The sequence below is a fragment of the Haemaphysalis longicornis genome, unplaced genomic scaffold (assembly GCF_048455015.1).
Source record: "Haemaphysalis longicornis isolate Haplotype H1 unplaced genomic scaffold, Haemaphysalis longicornis Haplotype H1 scaffold_5, whole genome shotgun sequence".
In the NCBI taxonomy this organism is placed as follows: domain Eukaryota; kingdom Metazoa; phylum Arthropoda; class Arachnida; order Ixodida; family Ixodidae; genus Haemaphysalis; species Haemaphysalis longicornis.
In genome coordinates this window covers 77,621,215-77,640,165 of record NW_027526385.1, presented here as the reverse complement: position 1 = coordinate 77,640,165, position 18,951 = coordinate 77,621,215, and the positions used below count along the sequence as shown (strand labels likewise).

The 18,951-nt window shown below is 50.0% G+C and overlaps 1 protein-coding gene across 2 annotated transcripts in view; it reads right to left on the bottom strand.

The window, feature by feature from the left end:
- LOC144138477 (uncharacterized) overlaps positions 1-18,951 on the bottom strand; it is an 89,525-nt gene that overhangs the window by 40,796 nt on the left and 29,778 nt on the right. Inside the window, exon 1 of one of the 2 annotated variants that reach the window (XM_077670770.1) lies at positions 2,823-2,959. The exons of the other annotated variant lie outside the window; for it this stretch is intronic. The gene's annotated coding sequence lies outside the window, so the exon portion shown is untranslated. Of the gene's footprint in view, positions 1-2,822; positions 2,960-18,951 lie in introns of those variants that run through there. 2 annotated transcript variants of the gene reach the window in all.

Sequence of the window (18,951 nt, the reverse complement as noted above, 5' to 3'; positions counted from 1 at the left end):
TATACTGGCTAGTGTGCCGAGGGCGGCTTCCAGGCGGGCGCCGCGAGCGATGTACGCGGCCGGCTGCCGCTTGGGGCGCTGCCGTGCGGGAGCGTGCGCGTTCGTCCGGCCCGAGCAGATCGCGCGGTTACCTCCGCGCTGCGTAGCAGACGGCAGCGGCAGAACTTTCCATTCCCGCTTGCGACGAAAGCGAGCGAAAGCGACGGGAATTATGTCGCGCGACGAAAATTTGTCCCGACCATTCGACAAAAACGATCGTCGCGCGACAAAGTGACGGAATTCCCGTCGCTTTCGTCACAAGTGCGAACGGGCCTTTATGCGCAATCTCCGTACCGCACATAAAATAAGCTCTTGCTTGTCGCCTGAGCATACCGTTGATATCTGACTACCTTACACTGTGCTTGCGAGTGTATTTAAACGATGTCACTAGGTTTGAAACGTAAGCGCTCGCCGTGCAGCTTTGTAATCATTGCGCCTGGCTGATAAATAATAAATACAATTCAACAACATCTCATAGTTTAGTCCATCTTACAACGGTAGTTGAACATCGTACAAATGATAAGTACCATTCTCTCAATAAAAAGATGAGCGAAGTCGTTCGCCTGGATTTCACATCTCACGTTAGTTAACGTGTCAGCTAGCTAGTGCTAGCTGTTGCGAGCTTCATCCACGAATCAAAAGGATGACGACCCTCACTATAGTAGTTGAGGAGCTGCCTGATTTTCTCCTAGGGGTTCGGGAAGATCGAAGCCTCTATAGTTTTCTTCAGGTGCGGCCACGTTTTCAGTCGTCTCGGTGGTCACCCTGCGGTGTTTCGCAACCGGCTCCTGCTTACAAAGGTCTCTGATCTGTCTTTTCGATACAAGTTTCGGATAAGGTGCATCGGGTATGCCTCCAATACTGTATAGGGACAGCATCCAGCTTGAGCCGAACTTTGTCGCGAGGGATTTCGTTCACAACGCAGTTCACCGTGTTATCTTGAACGAACGCTCAATGCAGTTATTGTCAAAGTGTTTTTCCCATATATACTACCGCATTTGGCGTCAGCTTCCTGTCCGCTCTCTTGATCCGCTTCTCCCACTCTGACAACCGTGAAGGGTCAGTCGGCGCTTTGATTGATTGATTGTAGGGTTTAACGCGCCGCCGCAGTGGCCGGCTCCGGATTAATTTTGACCACCCCCTTTAACGTGCGTCGAAATCTCGTAACACCAGGGCGTTTTTGCTTTTCGCCTCCATCGAAAAGCGGCCGTCGCGGCCGGGGATCGAGCCCGCGACCTAAGCTTGTGCTCAGCAGCGCAATGACTTAGCCACTGAGCCACCGCGCCGAGTTCAGTCGGCGCTTTAAAGAGCGACACATTTTCCCTGATGGAACGGTACCCGCTAGTGCACAGCGGAACAAAATGCGCGTGCTTTCATTTCGCTGCTTCTTGACGCTTGCCATAATCTGAAGCTGAAGTTGGCACAAGCGGAATCAATAAACAGTTGCACAACGGCATCGGCATGCCGTTGTGCAGCTGTGTATTATATGCAGCTGGCACGCTCCGTATAAGCAGCGCTATAGTGCATAGAACATGCGCGTGAATAAGCATTTGCTCGGTACAACTGCTCTGAACCAACTTTTCGCAAACAACTGCAGCCTCCGTCACCCTTCTGTATTTCTTCTGATGCTTCGTTCCTATTCCGCAAGCCGCGTAGCATCCGCTGAATTCTAAACATGCCCCTTGTTTGGGCGGTATACCGTTTTTACACAGCGGCGCAATTAGCATGTTGTCGATTTGCACCATCACTTTGGCATTGTCAGCTTGGTTCACAGTTAAACAAAGCGGTTTCAGTGACAGGTACGTGAAAACAACAACCCGGAACACAGCCCGCGATTTGGCGTGGCACGGATACTCGCGCACGCCCGCAGAACCGGTGCAATATCAGCCCAAAACTGCTGGGAGGGGCTGACGGAACGGCTTGCATGTCGAAGCACCCACGCAGAACAATAAACGGTGCATCTCGGCGAAGAAAAAATACGTCCACAAGTTCTTTAACCACGCGCGCACAAGGCCACCTTTCCGCCTTCCGAAGCGAAAAAACTGCATCGTCTGCTGAAGCAGCACGCTCCCGCCAAGCGGCGCCATCTGGCGGCAGCGGTGGGCTTACATTGCAAACGGCGCCACGCTCTCCCATAGCGAAGCGCTCCGCTCGAGACACTAGCCAGTATATTCTAGGCACTATAGCTGTGACTTCGAAGTGAGAGCGTGGCGCCATCTTGCCGGGAGGACGGGTCACGTGACACAAAATGCCGCGGTTTACCCCGGCCGGACTGGAGGAGCGGCGAGCGCGCATGCGCGCCTGCCGCTCCTCCAGCCTGCTTCCAGCTAACTCTATGCCTCCAGCCCGGCCTTGGCATCTGGCGACTCCGAGCCAGATGACGGGAGCGGCCAACCGAATACGCCATTAGAAAGTTCTTCAGCTGACACTGCTCCCACATATTTGTTGAGCTACGTAAACCGTCTGGTTTTTAAGTGACGCCAAGAGAAGCTTTAATCTCAGCACGGTAAGCAAACAAATGACTGGACAATAACCGTACGCCTTGTCGTCACTCATTCTGACGTAAAGTTAAGCGGTCGCAGCTGATGCTCCAATGGTCAAAACAAATAGGTTGCTGTACGCTCACCACTGCGAACGCAACTATACGGACTAGTAAGGCGGAAAGTTGGGCAAGTTTGCTAGCTAAGGAATTCATGGCGCTAATCAATATCACACTGGACGGAGCTTCAATGAAGAAAGGACGAAACGCACGCTAAACTAAACCGACATTTCACTCTCCTTACCTGGAAGGAAATAATCGACGCCGACACGATGACGGGCACGGTCGAGCGACAATGAAGACCTCTCGCCGACCACTTAGCATAATCGTCTGCCGTGTTTACATCGTCACGTACGCGTAACAGCACATTGGGCCAGTTCCAAATGCACCCGCTTTCCGGGAGCGCCCATTACTTAACACGTACGTTCATCCTCGGTAGCGGTAGACCCACGCGCAAGACAGAAATTACACCCGAGCAGAAAACTCGTCAACCGCCGAAGCTCACTGCCGCCGCCTCCGCCACGCGACAAAGCCACAGTGCAAGCAGAGTCAATAGAATTTTAGCTAGCTTACCGCGCGTACCGTGTGTTTCGTGCGTACCGTATGCACCGGGACCAAACTGGGCATGGGCGCATTCGTTGCGGTAGGATGGCTTAGTTCCGCTAAGCCATGCCCACGCATTCGTTCCGCTGAGAGGTAGCCCGCCTCGCCGTGCCCGCGCGCGCATGCTCAGTCGAGTCCCGGTACACACGGTACGCACGGTACGCGCGGTACACCGGTAAGTTAAAACTCTCTTATGCAACAGTTAAAACCGGTCCACGCTTGCCCCCCCCCCCCCCTTCCCCACACCGCGCTGGGGGTAAGCATAGGGCATGTTGACTAACCTGCCATCTGTTGACAGAAATTTGAAGCAGTACTCAAGTGCTTGCAGCTTCTGCGGTAATTCATGTAAGGAAAACCGCGGAAACATAAGCAAGAATTACCTAATTTGAGGAGCAAGGTGTATATTATTATGTTGTTTTTGTAAGTAAAGGAGTAGCAGAGTTCAGTTTTTGCCCCCTTAGGGCAGCGCCAATACATGGTGCATGTTGAAAAACTCTTCAGCACTTCAGCGGAAGTGACGTCACAACCAGAAGCGACATCTCTTCCGATCGTAACTACCACAGACATCACTTTAGTGACGGCGCCACACATGTCTTCGAGCATAAGGCTCCTCACCCGCAACAGACACCTTCCCAGCATGTGATGTTTAGCAGAATTCAACGGCCTTGAACTGACCTTGCTACAGTTAACTAGAAGCTGTAACCTTGCCGCGTATCTTTCAGGACCGAGGCTTCAGAGAACCGGGATGGCGGGGCTTAAAAACGCTACTTGCGCGTTACAGCGCACAGGAGGATTCATCGCTAAATGCATTGGCCTTGTAGCCCACAATGTAAATTGATTTACACCCTTTTTGTCTACATATATCACCCTTACTCCGTATCCAAAAAAAAAATAGACAACCACATTCTTCGAAAGGGTGTAACTAACGATAAAACACCCTTTAAAAGGGGTATTCTTGTAGTTTTGCGAGGGTGTAAGGATGCTATAAACGACAAAACCCTTAAGGGTGTTTTTTTTTGCTAGCGTGTAAGGGGGTTTGTTATAGACAGTGACTTACACCCTTAAGGCTGTAAAAATCACTTTACAGTGTAACACCCTTACACCTCAACAGAAAACAAAAACAGACAATCCTTGATAAGGTGTAATTAACCATAAAACACCCTTTAAAAGGGTGGATTTTTGTGGTTTTGATAGTGTGTAAGGGATAAACGACAAAATACCCTGAAGAGTGTTTTCCTTTGTTTTGTTTTTTCTTGTTAGGGTGTGAGGATGTTTGTTATAAATACACCCTTACTACAATATAAATGAATACTACTTACACCCTTAAGGGTGTAAGTAGTTTTACAGTGTATACCACTCATTTCGTGGAAACACGAATGCGATATCATGTAGAACACGAAGGAATGCAGGAGCGAACTTTGGAGACGCATATATCAACCCACAAGCTGAGCTTACCATTTTTACGCCGTGGGTGAGCTGTTCTTGGTAGCTAACTCCAATTTCGCAATTTAAACATCAATCTCTAATAGCTATTTTTAAAATTTTAGTGGCAATGTATACGTGAGTTCTTTACCTTGCATTAATCACTATTGCTGCATTGGGAGCAGCTATACATGCGAACACGGATGTCGGGTATACCAGCGAGTTTTCCTTAATTATAAAAATGGATTGATTGATTGATTGATTGATCGATTTATTGATTGGTTTATTGATTTATTGATGGATTTATTTATTTATTTATTTATTTATTTATTTATTGATTTTTTTGATGTATTGATTTATTGATTGATTGTAGGGCTTAACGTCCAACGCAACGCCGGCGATGAGGCACGCTGTAGTGGAGGGCTCCGGATTAATTTTGACCACCCGGGGATCTTTAACGTGCGCCGAAATCTCATGCACCCGGGCGTTTTTGCTTTTCGCATCCATCAGAAAAGCGGCCACCGCGGCCGCAGCAGCACAACGCCTTAGCCACTGAGCCACCGCGGCGGGTTAATTATAAAAATGTGAAAGCGTAAATGTGAATGCGCATAAACCATACCTAACGCATTCTCGGCACTCGGTGGTCGTGGTGACGTGAAACCATACGCAAACAAATCTTCTTTGTTGGTGTCACTTGGGCTACACTTTAAAAACGGAAATCCCAGCTTCATGCGGACACACGAAGGCTATTTTCTTGATTCGCTTCGTCCAGCAGCATTGCATTTCATCCTCTCGTCATAATACCGATTAATAATTCCAAAAGTGCGCTTTCCGATTTAAGGTAAGTAACAAAAAAATTTAAGGCCGTTCCACTCAATGTGAAAGCTGGCGGAAGTGGAGAGCAGTGATTCGCCATTATGGGCTGTAGCGCCGTTATCCACTCACTGCTGCCACCCAATGCAATTCAAATTTCCCGCCTTCGCAGTGCTCGCGCGCCCCCCTGCCTGAAACTGCGGCAGCGGGAGTTCTGTTCTTTTTGTGCTTTGCTTTTCCTCCCACACGTGCCGGCGTTGCACTGCCACTTTTTTTCCCTTACTGTCGTAAAATCCCACCCAACCAGCGTTCCTAACCAATTGAATGCGGGCGCTGCCGGTTAATTACGTATATTTTGCCTCAAATGTATCTATAGTTTTCTTTGCGCTAAACAACGGGGAGATGTATGACAAGCGACAATGGTTCACGAGTTTCGAATGCTTATAACCATATAAGCTGCTTGGCTTTCGAAGCCTATTGGTTACGCCGCAACGACGGAACGCCGTGGGGCTCCATTTGGGTCCAGCGAGCGAACTACAACGACAAGGCGAGCCCCTAAAGAGCTCTGCACTTAAAAAACGCCCCCATTTGGTGCAGGGGTAACGGAAAGCTCAACTTCTTCTGGCATCAAGCGTGACCGTTCCTTGCAGGCCTTCGTCGACCCACGTTTTGGCATCCTGGCTTGTTTTCACTGAGTATTTCTTCTTGGGTTCTTGTTTGCGCCGCGACCGTTTCTCGCGACGCGGCTTCGCCCGCCCGCAGTTCCGACGATCTGCGCGGGACAGGAATGAAGTACGGGCGCGGTAAGAAATGCCTGAAGGTCAATTCGGTACGGCTCTTTGGCGAGATCGCCGCCGTACGGTGCGTGAAAACAGCTCGATCGTGAACGCCGACGACGATAGATCGGGGCGCTTGATCTTCGCACTGGGGGATTTTCCCCTCAACGAGCGGAGACGTCTCTTCCAGCTCCGATCGGTTATGTATGAGCAATTCCGGAACGCGAGGTCTTGCGCGTGCGCGAGTTGGCTTTGTGCTACGAGCGAATTCGGCCGGGGGAAAAAAACAGATGAGTCACGGGATGGCCTGGAACGCCCACTGTAGTGCTTAGCCATGCGGATACTGCTTCCTCGAACTGAGTGGCTGCCCCAGATATTAAGGCCAAGGTAGCAATACTACCATCAAAGAAACAACAACAACAAAAAAAAAATCACGGGCCATCTCCACTAACGTGAAACCTGGGTAGGCGCGAGGCATGCAGTGTACCCGTGTATTCTTGGCGCCATGGAGTTTTTGCCAACGGAGACGAAACAGTTGGGGGAGGGAGGGGGGGGGGTACAAGTATACAGCTTTGCTGTAAAAGTCTCTTGTCTTTGAAGCACGAAGGACTCTAGCCCGAGGCGTAGACGAGTGCCCCGCGTTTTCTTTTTTTTTTTAGTACGCGTTACGTTCTAGAGCGAGAGGTAAACGAATTTCCCGGTGTTTTAGTACCGTGACTACATAAGGTGACGATTACGACGACGAGAGGAGACGACGACAGCCTCAGCCCCTGAGGGGCTTCGCCCCTAAAAAAACGTAAGCACTCATTCTTGCCGTCTATCTCCGTGCGTACACCTCGCCATTTCCGACACACCTGTGAACCACAAGGGGAGGTATTCTCGTGTTTGTCCGTTCTGAAAACGTCCGTTTCGCGTCCGTTTTATTGTGACGTACTTCCAGTTGTCGGCAGACTTTGGGTTGAATTTTGTGCAAGTGTTCTTGCAAACACATTTTAAAAGACTGAATCTATTTTAAACTATATTTTATGTGTTTATTGTACAGCCAGCGAACCAACAACAAGGCGACGAAAAATCGTCTGCTCCAAATCGTCTGCTCCGAGAAGCCGCGGCTCATAGCTCCGCCGTGCTTGCATGACGTCACATCCGGGTGTTCGCTTTCAGCCAATCAGGGCATTGCTCTGAACGGGCACTTTTGAAAGGGACACAAAACAAACAAAACACGAGAATACCGCCCATGAACTCGGTGAACCCTAGAAGCCATAATCACAGTGACAATCGTAACTCAGCACTCATAAGATAAATGTCATCTACACCCCTTTGTGATTTGAGTCATAATAACACAATCGTCATCATCGTTTTGTCGGGTCACGACCAAGGAGGTTAAAAAAATAGTCTGCGCACGCATCTCAGTTTCATTTTCTTTCTGATGCGTTCGCCAAAAGGCGGAGCTTGAGCTTTCCGCGCATAAGAACCATGCCGCAAGTGAGCGTTCTTTCTGTTATCTTATTATACTTTTTTTTACTTGCACTTCTTGCACTTTACAGTGCGAGCACGTTTACCCTATTCGACTTGTGCCGGAAAGAAAAGACGAAGGAGGCGTCAATGACCATGAAATAGATAAACAAACTAGTAGAAGGGATAACTGGGCTAGATGGTATCGTAACGTACGATGAAGAAAGTCGCGTTATGCAACGGTAGACGCAAGCACACAAAAGAGGACGCACAGCCGTTGTATGCCTGTGTCACACTAACGTTTGTTGGTAAAAACTTCGAATAGTATCGTGTATTGTAGTTATTATGGCCATCTCCTGCGTGGTAGCGTTGAAAGCGTTTTTGAAAATTAAATAAATAATGGCTAGAAAATAAACAAAAGTATAAACGACTCGAAATGATGTTTCACTGGAACCCTCATAACTTGGTATCGCCCATCGTTACTTATACAAGCCTAATGATGTCATGAATGAAGTTTCAGCAGTGCGCATGCTCAATGGAGGAGCGTGACGTCACCTCCGGAGCACCGATGCGCGAACATAGGGCTGCGTTTCAATTCGCGGACAGCTTGGTAGACAGGTTACGAAGCAGCCAAATTAGACGTCTAAAGGAAGAAGAATTTGGAACGGCGCAGCGGTCACCAACGCAGACGACAACGTTGTCGCAGACATGTTGAGTAACGCAAGCCGCATGTTTCGTAAATAATATATTACCGTTATTATTACAAATAATATGTAATTTAAAAACTAAACAAAAGCATCGTCACCACTAGTACATATACTCAATATTCCAACATAATAACAAGTTACTTTGTCACAACATTAGTACACAAAAACGTGGCGCTGGCGTCGCCTAGTAGTTCAGGCAGGAAGGTGGCATGCGTCGTTGCCATGGAGGAAAGAAAAGGTTAGGAGAGGCCCTGACGTCACATTTGTGAAGCCGAGTCCCGCCATGACTTGAGCCCACGGAGCCCAGCACTCTATCCCATCATTCGTTGCTGTCTCCGGTTTGATTTGACTAACATGGCGTCGCCCTGCCCTCCCGCTTCGAAGCGAAAACAGCTTCGTCGCTAATTCCTCGGTGCGATGTCATCTTCTAAGCTGTTGATTTCGCCTTCAATTTGCCCATTCTAACCCTTACCCAAAGTTTCAATCGAAAAACGGCCTTCGTTTTTGAGATAGAAGGACGATTTTTCAGCTCTTAAGCCTGGCAAAGTAGCGTTTGTCGTCGTCATAGCAACAGGCTCGCGCGATGGCGAATGCAGACGCCTCCGACGGCAGAGTTTTCAAACTGGCCTAATCTAAAAACGTTTGTCGTAGCGACGGCGCTGGTTTGCAAGCGTAGCGAAGCAGCCACATACCAAGCGCCTTAAAAATTTGTCCGTTCTATTCGCCCAAATTTGGCCGCCGCAGTTGTAAACAAGTAAGCAACATTGTCCATGGGCCCAAGAAAAATGGCGTAACTTCCTCCACACTTTTCGCAATGCATTGGGATGCTAGGGGCCTCTCCTGAGTATTCTTTCCTCCATGGTCGTTGCTGACTTCGATGTTGTCTCTTCGAAGCAGTGTTCGTTGACTGCTTCGTTTGAATTGGAACGGGGATTAACATGGCGGACTGTCTGCGTAGACGGAAACGAAGCCGGTTGAAGATAACTTGGAGAACACCCTAAGAGTGGAAGTGGATGACGTCACGTGGTGGCGTGGCCAGAGTTATTCCTCGTATACCGGTGCGTTGTAGAACGGGGCCGCAACGCCGGACGCAAGCGTCAACGTCACGCCGATCCGGCGGCGCGGGAAGAACACTCAGCCCGTGACACCGAGTTGAAGATACGTCGTCGAGATGGCGACGATGCTGCGGCCAGGAAAAAATTAATCAACAACGCGATGTAAATATATTTCGTACCATCATACCGTCGGGTCGCCAACACACCTTCTCTGGTCAGTGGAATGGCCGAAATTTTTTTTTGTAGCGTAAGCTACACTGGCCGAGGTTGAGCAGTTTCGCGTGTGCCGTGAAGGGCCGTTCTGCGCAAGCGCGAGGGACATTGGATTGACTTGGATTGGATTTGGATTGGATTGGATTAAAGTGGATTGTGTTGGATTGTGTTGCGTCATAGCCGCGGCAGACGCACTGGTGCCGGCGCGTGCCCAGGTGTGCGCCTCAATTGCGCAGTAGCCAAGTCTGACGCTGCACTGGAGCCGCTTGATAGCCGTTTCGCGTGGCTCGTGAAGAGCCGTGCTGAGCATGCGCGAGGAGCAGTGACTGGACAGGACTGGCCTGGACTGGACTGAATTGGACTGGACTGGACTGGACTGGACTGGACTGGATTGGACTGGATTGCTGAACCTTAGCTCACGCTACGTATATCCTGGCATAGCCGAGCTCAGACACTACTAATTTTTGCAAAATGTCTCTCGTGATTAAGTGATGTGTCAAACCAAAATGAAGCCATGTAAAACTCATCCGGGCACATATGTCTGCTCACGTGCTTGCAAGGCAAAAGCATTGCGGCTTGCACTGGTCATACTTATCAAAGACTTCTTGACTGTTAGGCCGGGTTCAGACTGTTACCGCACCTGACGTAATATCTTTAACAAATAGCGTCATTTCACGTCTCAGCCAACCGAACTGCGTGAAACGCCGTTTTTGTATGCCATAGCTCACGATATATATGTTGCGTTGGTAGTCTGAACATGGCCTTACATCGTCTTTGCGTCTCTTTCTTCGCTTTCGTTTCTTCCTCTTTTGTTGTGGAGTACTGTGACAGACGGACTGCAGCCGACACTTCAGGCCACACCTTCCTGACAGCCAGAGTTCTCCATGCCATCACTTTCACCATGGCACGCACTATACTCGGGAACAAGTTAAGAACGGCAATAGTTCATGTTCGGTATCACTCCGCCTAAGCGACGGACCCGGATGTTAACGGGCGCGCGCGTTTTGAAAGAAGATTGCTATGAATGCGTCATATTGTCGCGAAGAGGAGATCCCTTGATGTTTTTTGGTTGTTTTTTAGTTCTGTGCGGCCGCCGGGGCTCTTCCTCCCAAGTGTTAGTGTGAAAGCGCTTCGGACGCGGCTGGGCCCTGGCGCCCTTATTTCTGAGAATCGGCTCCGGCGCGTGTATCTGCCCGTCGGCCGACCGGGAGACGACGGCTGTTGGGGGAAGCGGGCCCTCGCCTCGTCTTGTATTACCGCGCGCACTGGCGTCTCCGACCCCCGTTGCGCGCCTACGCGGGCCGCTGTGTACTTCCGACGACCTTCCCTTTTCCCCTGTCTACTTTAGTGCGTTTTGTCTAACTACTTGCTCTACGCCCGTAATTCTCCAAGCGCGCGTTTTCGAGTCGGAACCTTGTGTCTGTGTTTTTTGGTCCTTTTCACTTTGGCGGGGACATGTCTGATTGGAGCTTAGAAGCGTCTTCCTGATTGGCTGCGGGTGTGCCTTAGCCTTGTTCCCTATCGTCCGCACACGCTAGGATGCACTTTTTCCCCCAGTGCGTCCCCCCCAAGCAAATATAACGCGGCCCCTCTGGGGAGCGAGAGCGAGCAACACCAGGAGAGCCGCTTGCTGCCGATCGTCGGGGCCAGACGCCGGGAGCCCTTCGCCCGCCAGCTATGTTTCGCTAAGTACTCTGAATCTATTGGCTGTCTTTTCATCTATGTAATAAGTGTAATTGTTTCAAGTTTGTATGTGCCAAATGTCATCAATGTTACAAGTAAACTAAACAAGTTTAACCTTAAAACTTCTTCGACGTCTCGACTTCTTCCTTCCGATCTTCATGCTACAGTAGCGACAGTATGTAACCAAAATACTACGTTACAATATTGTAACGTAGTATTTTGGTCACTATACTGCCGCTACTGTAGCATGAAGATCGGAAGGAAAAAGTCGAGACGTCGAAGAGGTTTTAAAGTTAACTTGTTTACTTTACTGGTAACATCGGTGACATTTAGCACATATGAATTAGAATGAATACACTTGTTACATAGATTAGAAAGACAGTCAAAGATTCAGAGTACTTAGCGGGACATAGTTGGCGGGCGAATGGCTCCCGGCGGGAGGGCACTACGACGAGCGGCAGAGTGCGGCTCTCCTGGTGCTGCACTCTCTTCAATCGCCAGAGGGGCCTCGTTATATTTGCTTTGGGGGGACGCATTGGGGGAAAAAGCGCATCCTAGCGTGTGCGGACCGGGTGGGAAAAGGCTAAAGCCCACCCGCAGCCAATCAGGAGGACGCTTCTTAGCTCCAATCAGACATGTCCCCGCCAAAGTGAAAAGACCAAAAACACAGACACAAGGTTTCGACTCGAAAACGCGCGCTTGGAGAATTACGGGCGTAGAGCAAGTAGTTAGACAAAACGCACTAAAGTAAACAGGGGAAAAGGGAAGGTCTTCGGAAGAACACAGCCGCCCGCGTAGGCGCGCAACGGGGGGTCGGAGACGCCAGTGCGCGCGTGTAACACAAGCCGAGGCGAGGGTTCGCTTCCCCCAACAGCCGTCGTCTCCCGGTCGGCCGACGGGCAGACACAGGCGCCGGAGCCGTGCGTCCGAAGAGCTTTTACACACAACACTTTGGAGGAAGAGCCCTGGCTGCGGGCACAGAACGCAAAAAACGAACGAACAACATCAAGAGACATCGGCTTCGCGACACCTCCCCCGACGGAAAAAAGAGTGCCCTCACTCTTGCACAAAGTCTAAAACATAAGAACACATTTTCGCCAACTGACGGCGATACTGACATTCATGGAATGCGGACTCGAGGAAATGAAACACACTCTAACACCAGAGACACGAGTCGACAACCGTCTCCGCTGAATCAGTCAACGCACACGCGGTCACTTAACGGAGTTCCGTTCTTCACTTCACGCGCGCAGTCTTTTTGTCCAGCACCCGCGAAAACATTTCACTTACAAGTAACAACAAGAAAACAACACGGACACCAGGAATAACATAGGAATAGCAGGCGCGGTCTAAAAGTCACATCTCGGAGAAATCTCAAAAACAGCTCCACCACTCAGGCCATTTGCCGAGTTCTAAGCAGTAAGGCGCGAAAGAAATAACCTGTCCTTAAACAACAGATCGCATAAAACATGACGCAAAGTACCCGCTATCCAACTTCAAGTAACCAGCAAATAAAAAAATAAAAACCAGCGCATTCTCGGCCATCGTCACTCAAGCAAATACTCAGTGCCTTAAAGATAGGAGTACAAACAGTTCGTAAGAAGGCACTAGAAAACTGAAATAAAATTATATACTAGGGCTCACTGTATCGATGTTGTATCTCACCGGCAAGTGGAAATCTACGCATACCAGCCACTGTTGGGCACTTCACTTGACACAACACATCTGCCTTCGACTCTGCTCTTTCTAAAACCATCCTTCTCGTCCACTATGACAAGAGTGTACCCCAAGTAAATCGAAACGCTTTCTGAAACATTGGCAAAGAACACAAAGGAACGGCTACGAAAACGAGTTGCAAGAAAACTACTAGAAACCAACACGAAAGAACAGCTCAAGAAAAACGAGTTATCCTACAAACTGCCGACCATCCAAACATAAAAGCTACAAAATGCAAAACTTGATATTCGGGCGCATGATACAAGAGATGTTGGCGCCTGACGAAGCCTTTCAGACGCTCCTAACCGCTAAATACTCCTTTACAAACAATAAAACAAACAAAAAAAAAAGAACATTGATACACACTTTTTCATGAATAGGAGCGGTAACGATATAGGTAGAACATGATAAAATAACAAAGAAGACGTTAAAGCTACATTACAGTTAGTGTGCATGCTTACAAATGAAGAAAAGATTGTCACATCTCAGCAGCGGTGAGAAACTCTCGCCAACCCGACGCATTCGCAAAGCTGCATACCCACGAGCTCTCCCCGTCCGCGGCATCCCGGGCACCCCTGCTGGTGTCTTTGTTTGTACTTCGAGTAGCGTCGTGCAGCGGAAACATCTCTCAACTCCTCGTTTCCCTCAGACCCCCAACCCCGAAGTGGCTGCCGTATTTGCTTCAAGACATAACCTAACTTCGGTGGAAAGGAGCCGAGGAAACGGACATCAGCAGTCTCTAATATAGCGAGATCTGCGCAAAAATCAGCCTTTGCAAAGGCGCGTGGGGGTCTTCTTCGGGGCTCCTTCGCCGGGAGAGCCGAACGCTTGTGCCGTTAAGATTCTGACTACAAAGCTGTCCAACTCCCGCGCGAAGAGCCCACATACCCCACGAAAAAACGGCTGCACGCTCATAAATGTTTGCCTCAGCATTAACAGCGGCTAGTTACATAAGCAGGCTGGTGCTGGCAAAGGAAATGAACCAAAGACAACCAATCAGTGGGCGCCCCGGACACGCGGAGAAGAAAAGCCTACAGGCCCACAGCAATGCGGTGCGCCGAGAGGCAAAAATCTCTCACCTTACTGCGTGCGCGGGAGGCTCGCCGCCGCGATGGAGAGTGGCGGTCGCGGCGACGTTCGGTCCGCGTCGGGGTCGGGGGCTCTTCTTCGAAGGAGCCGATGGCGAGCATGACGGGCCCGGCTTGCCTCGGGCTGATAGCGCGGTGCCGGCCGTGAAGCCGGAGAGTCTTTTGCGCTGTCGCACATGTCGCTTGTTTCCGCCGCCCACGGAGTGCGGACGGATGGCGCGAACTCAGATGAGGCCTGCTCGGCAGACTGGATGGAGAGGCCGACGACGAGCAGCAGGAAGATGAACGACGAGTGGGAGGAGCCCATGATGGCAGAGGGGGTCGTCGTCGTACCCCGCACCTCCACCACTTTTGTAACGTAGTATTTTGGTTACATACTGTCGCTACTGTAGCATGAAGATCGGAAGGAAGAAGTCGAGACGTCGAAGAAGTTTTAAGGTTAAACTTGTTTAGTTTACTTGTAACATTGATGACATTTGGCACATACAAACTTGAAACAATTACACTTATTACATAGATGAAAAGACAGCCAATAGATTCAGAGTACTTAGCGAAACATAGCTGGCGGGCGAAGGGCTCCCGGCGTCTGGCCCCGACGATCGGCAGCAAGCGGCTCTCCTGGTGTTGCTCGCTCTCGCTCCCCAGAGGGGCCGCGTTATATTTGCTTTGGGGGGACGCATTGGGGGAAAAAGCGCATCCTAGCGTGTGCGGACCGGGTGGGAAAAGGCTAAAGCCCACCCGCAGCCAATCAGGAGGACGCTTCTTAGCTCCAATCAGACATGTCCCCGCCAAAGTGAAAAGACCAAAAACACAGACACAAGGTTTCGACTCGAAAACGCGCGCTTGGAGAATTACGGGCGTAGAGCAAGTAGTTAGACAAAACGCACTAAAGTAAACAGGGGAAAAGGGAAGGTCTTCGGAAGAACACAGCCGCCCGCGTAGGCGCGCAACGGGGGGTCGGAGACGCCAGTGCGCGCGTGTAACACAAGCCGAGGCGAGGGTTCGCTTCCCCCAACAGCCGTCGTCTCCCGGTCGGCCGACGGGCAGACACAGGCGCCGGAGCCGTGCGTCCGAAGCGCTTTTACACACAACACTTTGGAGGAAGAGCCCTGGCTGCGGGCACATAACGCAAAAAACGAACGAACAACATCAAGAGACATCGGCTTCGCGACAATATCATCCGCGTTTTCTCGCATAGCTTCTTTGTCGTTGCTGCAGTTGTTTATAAGCATATTAAGACCAAAAATTCACGGTAACGGCCCGCGCCATGTTCAAAGTATTCCCAGTAACGCCCTACTTGCGCCGCGCGGAGTAACATCCAGCTGCGGTGATGAGGCAGAGCGGCAACTTCCGTTGCCATTCCTAAGTTGATGCTAAGTTGTACCTTAGTATATGCTGACTTTAATTCCGCCGCTGGCATCGTTTAAATTTATCGCGGCGATAACACATTCTACTCCAGTTCTGGAGACCCTGGTTCAATTTCGTTAAGAACTCAAATGTGTTCTGTATGTATACTCTTTACAGTGGAGGTTATTGTCTGTAGCAGAAACCAAACAGCAACGCCTCTTTTTTTCTTTCGCAAAATGGTGCACTTAACTATTTCGCCTTAACAAATAAATGTTGAGAAAAAGGCAACGTTTGTTCACACTGTATCGGTGTCTAAGAACGTTGCAGACGCGGGAGAAAATTTGCAGTCGTTTCTTTAGGTAGAACGTGCTTACGCTCCGTGTCGCAAGAGCGCCCCCCATCTTCGGTGGCGTAAACACCTAGGAAGTGGCTCTCTTGTGAACGTGCTCCAAATAAGAGAGCGCTAAGTGGTCCTAAATGAGCGACGGGCGTCAAAACGACCACGTCACGTCTACACGCTTTGCTGACCTTGTACACGAACGTAACCTGAAAGAGCGTGAAGGAAAAAGAACTCGAGTGAGAAAAAAAAAAGAACCAGGTCTGTTTATTTACCCCGTTAGCGGACACTATTCTTCCTTAACGTCAGCCGACAATATCTAGAAGCACTTAGCGCTCGCAGCGGTGACGCCGGAGCCCGCCGGGTGCGATCATTAGCGGCCGTCAGGACCAACACCTTCACGCTGGGGGCGAAAAGCGACGCCCTTGCGCCATCGTCGGCCGCGGCGAGCGTGATCCATTAGAGGGGGCTGTAAGGCACGTCGCTCGCTGAGACAAAGAAAAGCTCGCATAACGCGCCAAAAGCGAGCGCCGCGTTGCGCAGCCGTCCCCGGTTGCGGCAAAGGGGAGGACGTGTACCGCGTTCCTTCGAACGTACGTAGCAGAGGAGAGGCGTTACCGTGGCTGTGTCGACTGGGCGGTGCTGTAACAAGGAGCGTTGCCACGGGCTGCTGATCAAATATTTGATGTTTCGTGGGCGTAGTTGTCCCCGCGTGATCTCTTTCCGCCATCGCACTATTCATTATACGTTAGCGATGAGTAGGGTGACCAAAAGAAGCGGTATCTCTAACGACAACGAAAAAAAAGTGCGGGCTAATGCACCGTGTGGAGGTGGTTGGGAAGTGGAGCTTTTTGCACCACCTTCCACGGGTGACCACGGCCCGCTCGCGTTAATTCCAGGTTACACTGTACGTGTAACACGTTCATTTCACTTCAGCACGACGTTCAGAACAGCCTCATGATCGGTGCGATACACACTCAGACTTTGTGTTTTCACCGCAGTTATATTCTTCGGGAACGTTAAGTCAATGCACGTTCCACGGATGGTAGTCGGTTATTTGGTATCGGTGTTGCACACGAGTTCAAACTCTTCGAGGACGAAATGGACGAACCACGGGCGCGCACGCGACCGCACACGAGCACACAGCAGCGCGAGAGGTCGCGTGACGCTATGACATGGCATTAAGTGAGAACGCAGGGGTAAACCCGCAGCTGTGCTTGGTGAGTACACCGTTTGTCTCCGCCGTCTCCGCGTGCGCTCGTAGCTCAATTGGTAAGACAACGGGCTCTGGCTCCGTTTCTCTATTCGGTCCAGGTTCGATTCCTGGCGGTTCCAGTAACGCATTTTATTTGTTCGCGGGAGTTTCCTATTGCTGCCGACGGTCGCGACAGAACCCTTGACTGGTAGAAGTACAAAGCTTCGCTTTGAGGCTGCGCGTAAAGACATGAACTAATTAATGGGAGTAGACAGATATGGCGCCTGTGCTTTCCTTGTTCCGTCCACGTCGTAGCGTGAGTTTTTTTTTTTTAAATTGTCGTAAAGGGACAACAAGCGCAAGGTTGTATTGCGCGTACTTGATCTCTTTCCTTTCGAAGACCTGCTCCCCCCCAATGTGTAGCCGTGCACAAGAATGCTTCCTTCTTATTTTTTCTTGTGCTATTGCGGCCCATGGCAATGGCATCCCGGACTGTAGGGGCGCCAACCACACTGCATGATCACTTCAATACCAGCGCAGATAATCCCCCCCCCCCGGTATGCCTTACGTATACTGTGGGCCGATAAACGTTTATACTACTACTACTACTACTACTACTACTACTACTACTACTACTACTACTACTACTACTACTACTACTACTACTACTACTACTACCACCACGACCACTATCGCTACCACTATCCCTACCACTATCGCTACCACTATCACTATCACTACCATTACCACTATCATTACCACTACTACTACTGATTGATTGATTGTAGGTTTTATCGCACCGACGCAACGCAAGCGATGAGGCGCGCCGTAGTGGAGGGCTCCGGATTAAGTTTGACCACATGGGGACCTTTAACGTGTGCCGAAATCTCGTGCACACGGACCAGTAGTAGTAGTAGTAGTAGTAGTAGTAGTAGTAGTAGTAGTAGTAGTAGTAGTAGTAGTAGTAGTAGTATATTCGTCCATACGCGTGTCCGCGGACATTCTGTGCGCGACAATAAACCAGAGCGACCCTACATCCTTCGTGCCCGAGATTCGGGAAGCAATAATGTAAATTATGGACTCGTCAACGCAATAATCGGACTGCGCTGTATGCTGCCGCGGTGTTTCCTGGGGGAAGAGAGCGCACGGTGGTTCCAAACGCTGGTCACGCGTACAGCTCGTTTCTCGGGTTGACCTGAGTGCAACCTGCCCCCGCCTGTTGCAGCCACTGTCGAGATCTGAAACAACTGGGAACAAGTGGACGAGGTTAATACTGAAATGCGTATTCAGGGCGCCAACTTGTCGCGTTGTCTCCGGTGCATAATCTACACACTGCACGAATGCACCTGTAAGACCAAGCGTTTAGGGTTCTAATGAGGGTGTGGTTATGAAGCTACGGGTTTATAGGGTCATCTAATAAACTGATCAGTACATGCGCATGAAGGATGGGTTCCACGCCGGTGATTTCACTGTCCTCCCCAAATGTCCAGAGACATCACGCTTAGGGAGTGAGCTTCTTTGAGCAAACGGCGCCTCCGTCGTTCTCCAGAGCCTGGCTCTAGAGTAGTATTCTCGCATAAAGGGGTCTTTGCCACGGTCGACCACAAAAGACGGAAGTCTGTGCCTTGCAGAATCATCAACGACGACGTCATAATCCCAACGAGAAGCCAAGTCGTTATCCGCGTTAGAAGGAACTGATGAAAAGGAAGTGAGCGTTTGGGTAGAAGGTAGCATGGAATTTGTGAAATGTACAGTCTTTGTCAAAATTTTCTAGGCCATGCCGAAAGTGTACAGGCCTAAAAAAATTCAATGCACAAGCTTACGTCTCGAGCGAGGGTGAAAAGTTTTATGCCAGAAATCTAGAAAAAACACCTTTCTTTCTTACTAAGTTAAAGTTTAATCTTATTCGTCGAATTCTTTGTGGTCCAAAAGCCTTTGGCTTGGCCTAGAAAATTTTGACGAAGAC